Source organism: Phascolarctos cinereus, unplaced genomic scaffold, assembly GCF_003287225.1.
Source record: "Phascolarctos cinereus isolate Bilbo 61053 unplaced genomic scaffold, phaCin_HiC Scaffold_726;HRSCAF=1367, whole genome shotgun sequence".
Lineage (NCBI taxonomy): Eukaryota > Metazoa > Chordata > Mammalia > Diprotodontia > Phascolarctidae > Phascolarctos > Phascolarctos cinereus.
This window is the reverse complement of record NW_027556098.1, coordinates 10,978,060-10,990,442: the sequence shown is the minus strand read 5'-3', so window position 1 is coordinate 10,990,442 and position 12,383 is coordinate 10,978,060. Positions and strand designations below refer to the sequence as shown.

General features: G+C 36.7%; 1 protein-coding gene across 3 annotated transcripts in view; it reads right to left on the bottom strand.

Moving 5' to 3' along the window:
- MID1 (midline 1) overlaps window positions 1-12,383 on the bottom strand; it is a 436,773-nt gene that overhangs the window by 181,826 nt on the left and 242,564 nt on the right. The window lies entirely within an intron of this gene.

Here is a 12,383-nt window from a genome sequence, read left to right as displayed (position 1 = left end):
AAAGAAGGAGAGGTAAATGACCACATTTAGGAAAACCTCCAGCCTATGGTTGGAATTAATCATAATTTTCAAAAGATTACTTCAGATTTCCTTTTGTATGAAACTAAACTAAAACCCCTCTGATGTAAAGAAAGGAAAACAAATTTGATAAATAGAACCTGGAATGGACTTTCAGATCTTCAACTTCAATGATAGCAATGGCTCTTGATCAAGGCAAAGATAGCTGCCTTTGAAAAGTATACTTTAGATTGTTTTGCTAGTAAATAGGGCCCCCTCTTCCATAGACAAGATCAGGTCAATGGGATTAATCTAGTTTCTTGGAGATTAGAAATAAACATACAAAACTTTTAAGAATACATTGAAAGGAAAAAGGATGCTAAATAGTTCAGCCACAAGGATGACATAACTAACACTGGCCCCATTTCCATGCAGAAAAACAAAAGTAGGTCAAATCACATTGACCCAACATAATAAGCATCCCCCCCCCTCCAGAGTCTTACAATGTAGACTGCGTCCGCAGGCATTAATGTCCTCAGTTATTCACATACACTGCTGTCATACAGCACTGGTGTCATCATTTTGTGTTAATTCGACCAACAAAATATAGCTTATATTTGAATTAACTCTGATATCTGATTTGGGGGGTGAGCAGTGTGGGAAAGCAGGAAGGAAAGAGAGGTTTTCAAAGTAAGACTGAGAGGATTAAGCAATTAATATTTATGATTTATTTTAAAGGGCCTCTATTCCATTTTTATCTACCTGAAAGGTCACATTCTCCCAATTATTATGCCAACTCTTTTCTCTTATATGGGGCACTAAAAAGAGTCCTAGACAAGAGATCCAGACCAAGCAATTCCTCTAACTAGTTTCTACCTTAGGCTATTTATTTACATTTACTGGGCTTCAATTTCCTCATCAGTAAAAAGAAAAAAATTAAACTAGACAGTATCTAAGGTCTTGTCTCATTCTGACTTAGTACAATTCTAAAGAGTTTGTACTAACCACTGTTAACTGGGCATATTAAATGACTGAATGAAAGCATTGTTCTTACAATTTGTAGAAATATACAATTGTACATCCACTATAAGAATGAAGAAGCATTTATGAAATACTTGTGATGTGACAAGCATTGTGGTAAGTTTTGGGAACACAAATATGAATGCAAAGATACATCACTGTTCTGCTCATTCTATCTCATTGTCTGCTTTTAAAAACTTTATTTTATTGATTATTGAATAATTAGGATACCTCAGTTTTAGGAGTATTCAAGTCAGATAATGGGATATGAATTAAATCACTGAAATAATGATAAAAGTGTCCAAGTTTGGAAGCCTAATAATAAATTGTGGATACTTATTGATTGACCCATGTTATTTTATCTTGATCTTAGTTTTAAGTAATTAGCATATATTTACTTTGTATAGTTTAGATTTACTTTTATGTATTTTTATTCATTGTTTCTCCTGATTGGATTGGATTTAAAGGAGGCAGAGTTGCACAAAGTTGTTAGCCTCATTTTCTCTTTCTGAGTCATTGAAGTCCAGTGGCAAGAAGATGATGGCCTAGGATGCAGTGGATGACCCTAGCTGGCTTCTTTGTTGTCTGACCAAGCCCTAAGCGCTCCGCAGCACTCATGTTAGCCACCTTCATGGCCACTGCAACAATTTTGTTCTCATCCACCTATTCCATCCCCGGAAATCTTCACGTGCTTGGGGTAAACATCCCCCTTAACTCACCAACAGTTCTGAGGCCTGTTGCTTACCTTCAATCTGGTTCATCCACATCTGCCAAGACAGTTTACTGGGATGTAGCCACTGAGCATGCTACAGCTTCTTGGAGCCACAGGTGAGAATTGGGTGAATTAGGTAGACACCAAAGGTGGATGAGCAGCCCTGAAAAAGGACTTCAGCAAGCCTGAGCACCTCATACTACTGGGTACACCGATAACATGGCAGATACTTAATAAATGCTTACTGACTATCTTAGCAGTACAAACTGTTGTCTGGAATACCTCCCTGCTCAATTATAGTATAAGACAATTGAACCTTTCCTCTGAATATTTTAAAGTTTGCTGCTTATTATTTGCTGTTCAGTCATTTCAGTCATGGCCAACTCTTCATGACCCTGTTTTGGGTTTTATTGGCAAAGATACTGGAGTGGTCTGCCATTTCCTGCTCCAGCTAATCTGACAGATGAGGAAACTGAGGCAAACGGGGAAGAGACTGGGCCAGTGTCGCACAGCTAATAAATGTCTGAGGCCTAATTTGAATTCAGGTCTTCTTCCACTGTACCACCTACTTGCCCATTTTAAAGTGTACAAAGTATTTTCAGGTATTGTCTGTCACTGGATACAGTACTTTGTGTTAGTACAATCTCAACAAATGAAATTTATCAAACATGTTCGTCCAGCTGTATATCTGGAGAAGATCAGTTATAGTACTTCAGCAGTTACCTAGTCTAAGACTCTCTTTTATATAAAAGGAAGTTGAGACCCAGAGAGAGTAGCTTGTCCATGGTCTCACAAGTAATGAGTGTCAGAACTGGGATTTGAACCCAGGTAGCATGACTCCAAGTTCAGGGAACTTTCTAATTCACCACACAGCTATCCAGTTATGACATCACAAAGAAACTATATTTTTGCTGATTAAATTTCAATGTAAATCCTATCAGTCCTTTATTTTTTTAAAACAACTTTTACAACAGATATTAATATCCTCTGTTATCCACAAATGGTACTGTCCGATTGTCATGTGTTAACTGGACCACAACAATATTGTTTATACTTGACCTGTTCAGCCCTGCCAATTGAACCTTTGGAATGGAAAAGAGGATAGATTAGGCATTTCTTTGGGTGTGAACAGAATGAAGCAATAAAAAGTCATGGTTTAAAAGACTTTTATCCAATTTTCCTTTACTGAACTTTTTTGATTTCTTGGAAGATCAAAGAGGCAGAATCTGGTGACAGCTTTCATTTCTCTATTGCTCCATCTGTGCCACCCAAGACTCAGTAAATCCAGTGACCACCAAAACTAATGGAGCTCTAACATGCAATTCATTTTGAAATGCATAAAAATGTAGAGCTGTTGCCACAAAATCTTGACATGCATTATATAAATACTATCAAACCCATGGAACATTAGACTGAAGTTTTGGGGGTTTTTTATGTCAATTCTATTTCCGCAGCCAGCTGTAACTTTCTAAATGTCCTTGGGCAAGGTATTTATACTCTGTATCTCTGTAAGTTACTAGCCTATTATGAACTACAATGAATCAATTCAATACTCTAATACCTTAAAATAAACCACTAGCCTACATGTCAAGACCTCAGAGGAATTTGGGTAGGTCTCTTGAGGCTCAGGCAATGGGCCAAATGAGAATTCCTAACAGAACCTTACTTCACTCTCTTTTACTCTTCTTTTGAAGGTGGAAGGCGGTGGAGGAGGGGAGGAGTAGAGAAAGGCAATTCTTGAGAAAATATCTAGGAATACCAATGTCCTCCTTAAACTGCATTGCTCAGTCCAGTCATTTTTCAGTCTTGTTTGACTGTGACCCCATCCAATGTTTTCTTGGCCAAGATAACAGAGTGGTTTGCCATTTCCATCTCCAGCTCATTTTACAAATGGGGAAACTGAGGCAAACAGCATTAAGTGACTTGCCCAAGGTCATACAGCTAGTAAATGCCTGAGGTCTCAGGAAGATGAGTCCTCCTGACTCCAGGCCTGCTATTTTACTCACTGCACCACCTACCTGCCCCTGTATTGCCCAGAACTGAACAAAAATCTCCAGGTAAGATTCAATGTGGGCAAAAGATAGTGGTACTATGGCCACCCTAACACTGGAAGCTATGCCCTCCCCCTTTTAATGCAACTCAATATCACATAGTTTTTTAAAGTGTTATTTCTCATTGCTGATTCATATTGAGCCTGAAATCAACTAAAATCCCAGATTTTCTTTGGAACATTTTATGTCTAACTATGCCTTCCCATTTTAATTTGTGAAGCTGAATTTCTGGTCTCAAGCTGCAAGAGTTTACATTTAACCCTATTGAATTTCATCTTATTAAATTCATCCTACTGCCCTAGCCTTTTGGCCTTTTGGGACCTAATGGTCCTTTTGACCTTTTGGGATCCTAATCATCATCTGCCATGTTAGCTATCCTTTCTAGAGTCATCTGCAAATTTGATGAGCTTACTACATATATATATATATATATATATATATATATATATATATACATATACTTGTATCTAAGTCAGTGATATACATGTTAAATAGCATAGAGCTAAATACACATCCCTGGAGAATTCCACTAGAGACTTCTTGCCATGTTGACATTGAATCATTAACTACTTTTAGAGTTTAGGATACAACCAGTTGTCAATATTTGTCTTATCACCTAATCCATCTTTCTCCATCTTCTCCATAAGAATAATACAAAACACTTTATTGAAAGTTTTGCTAAGATCTATATAAACTACAGACAGAACATTCCTCTCATCTACTAATTTAGTCATTCTGTCAAAGAACGAAATGAGGTCAGTCTGGTTTGACCTGTTCTTGATGAAGTCATGCTGGCTCTTTGTAATCACTGACTCATCTCTTTCATGATCCATTTTAGAATTTTCCTGGAAATCAAAGACAAGCTCACTGGCCTATAGTTTTCAGACTTTGTTCTTTTTTCTTTTTTGGAAATTGGGAAAACATTTGCCCTTCTCCAGTACTGCCATGCTTCTTCCATTTTTCATGACCTTTTGACTGTCCCTAGTGATGTCTCAGCAATCACATCTGCCAACTCTTTTTATACCAGTAGCAGAGTTAGGTGTCTTGAATTCATCAAGATAACCTCTTACTAACTCTTTACTTATCTTGGGTATCAGCTTCACGTCAGTTATTTTTGTTCTGTTACTTTCCACATAAAAGGCATTCTTTTCTACGGGGAAAATCGAAAGAACATAATTTAAAAAGGCTCTGCCTTCTCTCTGTTGTTAGTATAAACCACCCAAGCAACCCCAAACAAAGGTCTTGTTCTTTTTTTTTTTTTAATCTCTTCTCATGATTTTTTAAACCATCTTTTTATTGTTCTTAGCTTCCTCTAAAAGTCTCAGATTATTCTGAACTTTAGATAACCTTGAAGAGTAGGTACACTGAAGGGAGGAGAGTGCTTATAGCCAGAAATTAATAGGACAGAAAATTCAAGAAAAAAAGTCATTTTAAAAATAGGTTTATGTTTCTTTAAACAACTGCACAAAATATTGAGTAACAAGAAAGATGAGCTAAGGATCCTAATGCAATGAGGCAAATTTTACCTTGTGGTTATTGTTGTGACTTGGTAGAATGAAACCTATTATTAGAACAAGAGTCATTCCCCAAAACATAAATAATCAAAGAAAATGAATAGGCACTTGTCAGAAAAAGTGCAAGCTATCAATAACCATATGAAAAAATACTTCAAATCGATAATAATAAGATAAATATAAATTAATGCAACTCTGAGGTTCTATCTCACACCAATAAGATTGGCAAAGATGACAAAAATAGAAAAAGATTATTGGAGGAACCAATGAAGGACAGGAGCAGTAAAGCATTGTTGATAGAGCTATGAATAAAGTATACTCATCCAGAGCTAAGGTCTACTCATGGGTTTCATCCCTAACCAAGAACCTCATCATGTCTCAGGAATTTTGAAGAAAGATACAGATTATGAAAAGCAGAAAAAGTGATAAATACTGTGGGCATGAGTGATGGCAGCTAGGTCATTCAGTGGCTAGAGCACAAGACTTGGAATCCAAAAGACTTAAATTTTAATCCAGTCTCAGGTGCTTACTAGCTGCACCCCCTAGGCAAGTCAATTTACCTCTGTCTGCCTTATTTTTCTCATCTGTAAAACGGGGATAATAACAGCATCTACCTTCCAGGGTTTCTCTGAGAATAAAGTGAGATAATTTTAAAGTGCTATATAACTGCAAGCTACCATTTTCATCGCTATAATCACTACCATAATTAATATTACTGTGACTTGGTCTAACCTTTTGGAAAACAATTTGTAACTACATCCTAAAAGGTCAATAAACTGTGAGCACCCATTGACCCAGCAATATAGCTACAATGCATATATCCCTAAAGAGGTCACAGGAAGTGGGGAAAGAAATGTCCACAAAAATACTTACAGCAGCACTTTCTGTTGTATCAAAGAACTGGAAAAAAGGTGGTGGGTACCCATTAATCAGAGAATGAAAGAAGAAATTATGGTATATGAAGGTAAGAGAATATCATTATGTCATAAGCAATGATGAAAGGCATGGATTCAGAGAAACCTGGGCAGACTCATATGAACTGATATATAGAATGAAGTAAGAAAAAACAGAAGTATAATAAGATTGCAGAGGAAAAAAAAACTTTGAACAACTAAAGAACTCCAATTAGTGGGATGACGAATCATCATTCCAAAAGACTGATGATGAATCATAATTTCTCCACTTTGGATAGAGATGATGGACTAATAGAGTAAGACATATGTTTTCAGATGCAGCTAATGTGTAGATCTGTTTTGTTTGCTTAGGCCTTTATTTTATTTTATTGGTGATAAGGAGGAGGAAGAATGATAGTAATGCCAAAAAAAAAGTAACAAAGTAAAGAACACAATGAAAAGAGCAGAAAGAAGTTCAGAAGGAGACAGAAACAAGCAGGGCAGTACTGGAGAACCATGTTAAACATAATATATATTTAAAACATAGCTGTACACAGTAGATTCAATTTCATGCACTATCCTCATTTTATGGTCTTTGTATATGGGAATGCTTGTATTTGTTATCAAATGAGATAACATAACATACATATGGCACTTCACAAACATTAAAGGACTCTATAGAGGTGTTTTATTTAATGTTGTTCATATTTGTCAAGTTCATTTAAATTTTTTTTAAAAAGATATTGCAGTTTCAGTGGACCTCAAGCTTGGTAAGTAGTCAACAATATAACACAGCAGCTGATAAATCTAAACCACCCCACTCTTAGACTGCATTAAACGAGGAAGAGTGTCCAAAATTAGGGAAGTGATCAGACATTTGTATTCTGCTCAGTTCAGAACCCATCAGTAGTTTTATATTCGGTTCTAGCTACCAGATGTTAGGAAAGACATTTAAACTGAGAGCAACCAGAGAAGGGCAACCAGAATGGTGAAAAGTTCAGGTTCATGCCATATGAGGAATTTACCATGTTCAGCCTGGGGAAAAGAAGAATTAGGGTGAGATGATAGCTATCATTAAGGATCTGAAGGGTTGTCACATGAAAGAGAAAAGACTTGTCCTACTTGATCCACAATGGCAGAATCGTAGATGTAGGCTGCCAAGGGTCAAATTTAAGTCTGATGTCAAGAGAGTTTTCCTAACAATTAAAGCTACTCAAAATGGGGGAGTGAGTTGCCATGAAAGGTAGTTCTTCTCTGGTGATTTTTCGGTAAAGCAAGGTAACTACTTTTGTTGGTCAGGTTAGGAAGGGATATCTTTCTCAGTTGGAGATTAGACTAGATGGTTGCTGAAGTCTTAATCAAGCTGAGATTCAATGACTACGTGACAACATAAGTAGCATCGGACTCCAGATGTGAGAGCACCGAAGGCACAGACTATGTAGCCTTCAGACTGAACAGTCACCCACACTTAGGAACTTAATTATTTAATGGAGACGACATCATTTTAAATTCTGAGACAACACTTTTTAACAAATGCATGCCTTCTTGTGGCTAAAGGGGGAAAAAGCCTATAGTTTACAAAACCTCTCAAGTTTACTGTGTGTTTGGTAAAAGTAAAACTCATCAATATGATTATGCAGTTATTTTATGCAAATGACTATAACAAAAGCTTTGAAGTCAGCAAACCAAACTTAAAATAGTATTCCCTTATTTGTATGTTTAATGAACTTTAAAAATTTTTGAAGTTGTGTAAACTTCCAAAAGTTCATTTCCTTATATAACCATCAATTCAATTCTGTTCAAGAAGCACTTACTAAGGCCTTTCTTCATAATGGGCACTGCACAAGACCAGGGCTACAAAGACAAAAATGGCACTAGTGCCTGCCATCATAGAACTTATGCTGGTTCTTTTTTTTTTTTTAACTGGGAAGGTTTACATCCCATTACCTATCCTCTATTTTTGTTCTTTTTATCCTTTTCTTCAATAGACTAAATCAGAACAGATTCTTCTAAATGATCACTACAATTTAGTATCCTTGACATCCAATCATCCTAACCCTAACCCTCAACCTTTGATAGGCTCCTTAACCCTCTCCGACCTCCATCAGGCCATTTCATGAAATTCTATCAGAGCAACACACTATTTCTTTGGCAGGGAGGTGGTTAGCAGGAAGGGAAGGAAGAAAAGGGGATTTGCAGGTCTGAATGTATTTCCAACACTGTGCTGCTCTTCTGACTTCTAAGAGAACTCAGAACTCAGTTTATAAAATAAGAGCCAAGAAAAGGAGTTCTAGATCCAGTCCCCTGAGAAAAGCTCTACATGAAATAAAGACTGCTTGGCAAGAAAAACAGAGAGAAAGGATAAGCTTCTCAAAGTCATAGATTAGAATTTTAGTTGATTCTGCTTCACTTTTCTCTTCCTAATCTAGATCAAACTGATATCCCATTCCCAGAACTAACTTAATTTCATAATGGCTTTACTTCAAGGTTAAAGATGTGATAATTAATTGCTTTAAAAAGCAAATCAACCTAAGTCTATCTTCTCCCCATTCTAGTGGAGTCCCTTGCTTTGGCATTTTATCATCTAAACTTCAAGCCTGACCTCTATAGGTAGGTAAATGAAATACACATCTGCCAGTCATCAGGGTCTTGGGTTTATTTTTTAGCCTTTTACAATTGCAGAAAGAAAAAAATAACATGAGAAAAAGAAACATTGAAGGAATAAAATAAATATCCCATTTAGTTTTTTTAAAAGTCAATCAAGTTAGCTTCAAAAATGCTTTATGAAATTCAAATTTCTCAATGCATTAAAAATATCCATTTTAAAAATCAAACAAAATTGAATCATTTTAGTTACCCATTCTCTTATAGCTATAGACGATGCAAAATTATTTGGACTAATTGCATTCTTTAAAACACGTGCATGTAAAGTGTCCCGATTGGTGCCACCTTTCTCTAATCATAACCAACTATTCTAACAAACTACTCTTTGTCCATTAACTGAGTCCCCTCTGTTCTCACAAACCTACAGCACATGTTGCCATAGTTACCCTGCATGTCTATTTACCACACAAGTGATCAAAGCAAGCAGACAACACACATACACACATATTCCCCAAACTTGTCAGACTGTCTACTAGAAATATCCAGCTACTAATTAACTTTATTCATAGTTTATGGCCTCCATATACTAAACAAAAAAAATAACATAGTGCTCCATAAAGGCCATCTCAAAAATATTTTAAAGAAGGAAATAATATGACAAATAAGGATCTCTAAGCTTATGGGGGGAAGGGAGGCTTGTGGCTGTAATGTATCCAGAAACAGTCAAGGTAAGGAAGAAATTAAGAAGTTAAAAGTATGTTAAAGAAGTTGGAATATACAAACCATGTGCAGAAACTTTAACATCTGCATCTAAAGAGTCTGTTTTTCAAATGCATATCTAAAATTCCAGTTACTTGGTTTTCTTTGTATAAAATGGCATAAAAGTTGCATGATGTCACATCTCTAATAAATGAGCACAGAAATAGCTTTTTGAGTTTTAAGACTTTACCTTCAACTCAAGCCCTATCAAATAATTCCATCTCCAATTGCACCTCTTTAAACCATGAGATTTGCTTATAGGCACTTATTTCAGATAAGGCTGGATCTGCTTTAATCCCTAGAACAGCCTTTGGGAGCCTAAGTCTAGGAAGATAGCTTAGCTCTGGTGGCTACAGCAGTGCTGGACATTCCTGATCTTGCCACTAACTCCCTGTATATCTTTGTACTTAACCTCACTGTTCCTGTCTCACCATTTGTCCAACCGGATCATATTTGCCACCTACCTCTCTTAGGGATGTGCTGGTGAATAAATAGATCATGTTTGTAAAGCACTTTCTAATCCTCAGAGGAAAGATTAATACAAAGACTTTCATTATTAAACCAGATGCCCTTGGGCATGTTAATACCAACCCAAAGAATGCAAAACAGGCTAATCACACTGAGCCACAGCTTCCTTAATAATGGCAGGATCGCCTTCCCTGGGAGAATTTAGGAGGTGCTTAAATTTTAAATCTGCCCCTTTTTGTCTCTTCAGATTTTTTAAGGCAACTTAATACAGTCTTTTTGCTGAGAAGTTGGAAGTCTCAATCTTTAAAACAGAATTTTCTTCCGAAGTTAAGCCCATCAACTCTGACCAGTTTTGTCTGAAAATATTTTTACTTTGAGAAGTGTACATTTGTTCCCATCATTGGGGACAAAGGATATTTCACTGTTTGGGGAACATCCCTGGAGTTACAAGGCTGCCAAATGCCAAACCTGTTGTTTTTGGCCAAGGTTTCTGAACAGGTGGTTGTAGCTAAGTATTTGCCTGGGAATGAGCATTTAATTCTCAGTGAAGTTTCAGGCAGGTTTTCTATTTCTAATTAGAATAGAAATATGCCTGATCATAGCTGGAAATCAGCTCTTAATAAGGAAGCAGCAGATTTAACACTTTTCTTTGGACTGATCTAGGAACAGTCTAAAGAAATGTTAAGGAATGGTGCCTCCTACCCATTCCATGTTTGCCATCCTGGTAAAGAGAGTCCAACACAATTTGAATCTTATCATTTTGACAAGCAGCTTTCTATTTTCTGCTGGCAATTTCTAGTCTGCTATTGAGGACAGTCTATAGCAGCAGTCTATTCTGAGCCCACACACTATTGTTCAGCAGCCTCTGGGACAGATCATTCATCAGCATGATATTGAATTTCATTGCTAAGCTGATGACACACGGGCCTGTTTGATAGTTAACCCTGCAAATCCAGCTAGTACTGAGAGCCTGTGATGACAAATTGACTGGTGGACCCAAAAGAACATGCCTGGTCTTCACGATCATTTTCCTTTGGAGAAATTAAAAAATAAAAAGGTAAGATTAATCTATGCCAATAACTCTGTATCATCTCAGTTTCCAAGTACTTGGATTCTGCTCCAGCCTGTCCCTCTGAACATTGTGTACAGATTTCCAAAGCTCAGTGTTTCTTGCCAATTCTCATCCCCACCCTGCCCATTTTACTCCTTTTTTCCACCTACCAAATACTCAGTGGTTACAAAAAGTAAACCACCTACATTATGACTTAACTCTAAAAAGTTGGAAGGTCTGACCCTCATGGACTCTTCCAATCGGGTAGCCAGAGATACTGAAAAGGTATGCTGAGCATACCCTACTCAGAAAACTGTCTCTCACCTTTGGACGGATGGCTTGTCATTTAGACTCAAACACAGAGGTCACCAGTCACCCAGGAGAACTAGATGGGAGACAGTATTGTGAAGAGTGACAAGATCATACAAGAGAGGGACAGGTGGCAGCCACACTGCATTAAATAACTTTTTGTTTTTCCCTAAGAACTTAAAAAAAAATTCTCAATATCCCTTTATGTTGAGCTTTCTCTCCCTATTATCTCTTGACTATACTACATAAAAATAAAGTTCTTCTAATTTCAAGACAATGAATCTCCACTCAGAAATATCTCAGAACCACCCACTCAGAACACATGTCACTTTCTAGAATCAGATGTATTTTCCTTTACTCAACCCAAATTTGTCAAGAACCTATTTATTCCACAGCACAAGTTTTGCTATGGAACAAGCAAATGGCCAGACAATAAGTACTAATGTTTTCATTCAACTGAGACCTGCCTTCCTTGACTTAGCTCCTTATGGTTTTTGAAAAATGATGGAAGTTTAATCATCTATCATCCAGTCAAAAAAGTCAATCAAACAAAAAAAGCCATGCACTTAATGCAAATTGTTTCAGCAAAATAAAACATCTTTCTCAATCAAAAAAAAAGAAAAGGTGACTACCTCTTCTGGTTTCACTGCAGGTGCAAGCTTTTTCCACCCAATTGTATATTCTGAGTTGCCAAATGCTATTTTCAAAATTCTGTGTCTAATCGAAGAGCTACTGATATCTTTGCTCTTCCTTAAACAAAGTATTTATCTCAAGATGTCAACATGGATTTTCAAAACTTTTTCATAACTCTGACTGAATTTTAAGTTTCATGCCTTGGGGAATTTGTACTGCACTCCTGTTTTTAAACAGCAAAGCTGTAAGCTACTAGGTAGATAAAGTATTTTGTCAGTGCCCCACAGCTATGGGAAGAAGCTGTTCCTTCAGGTGTTTTGGTTTTTGTTTTTTTTTTTCTTAAATGATCCTAAAGATGATTTTCATTTATTT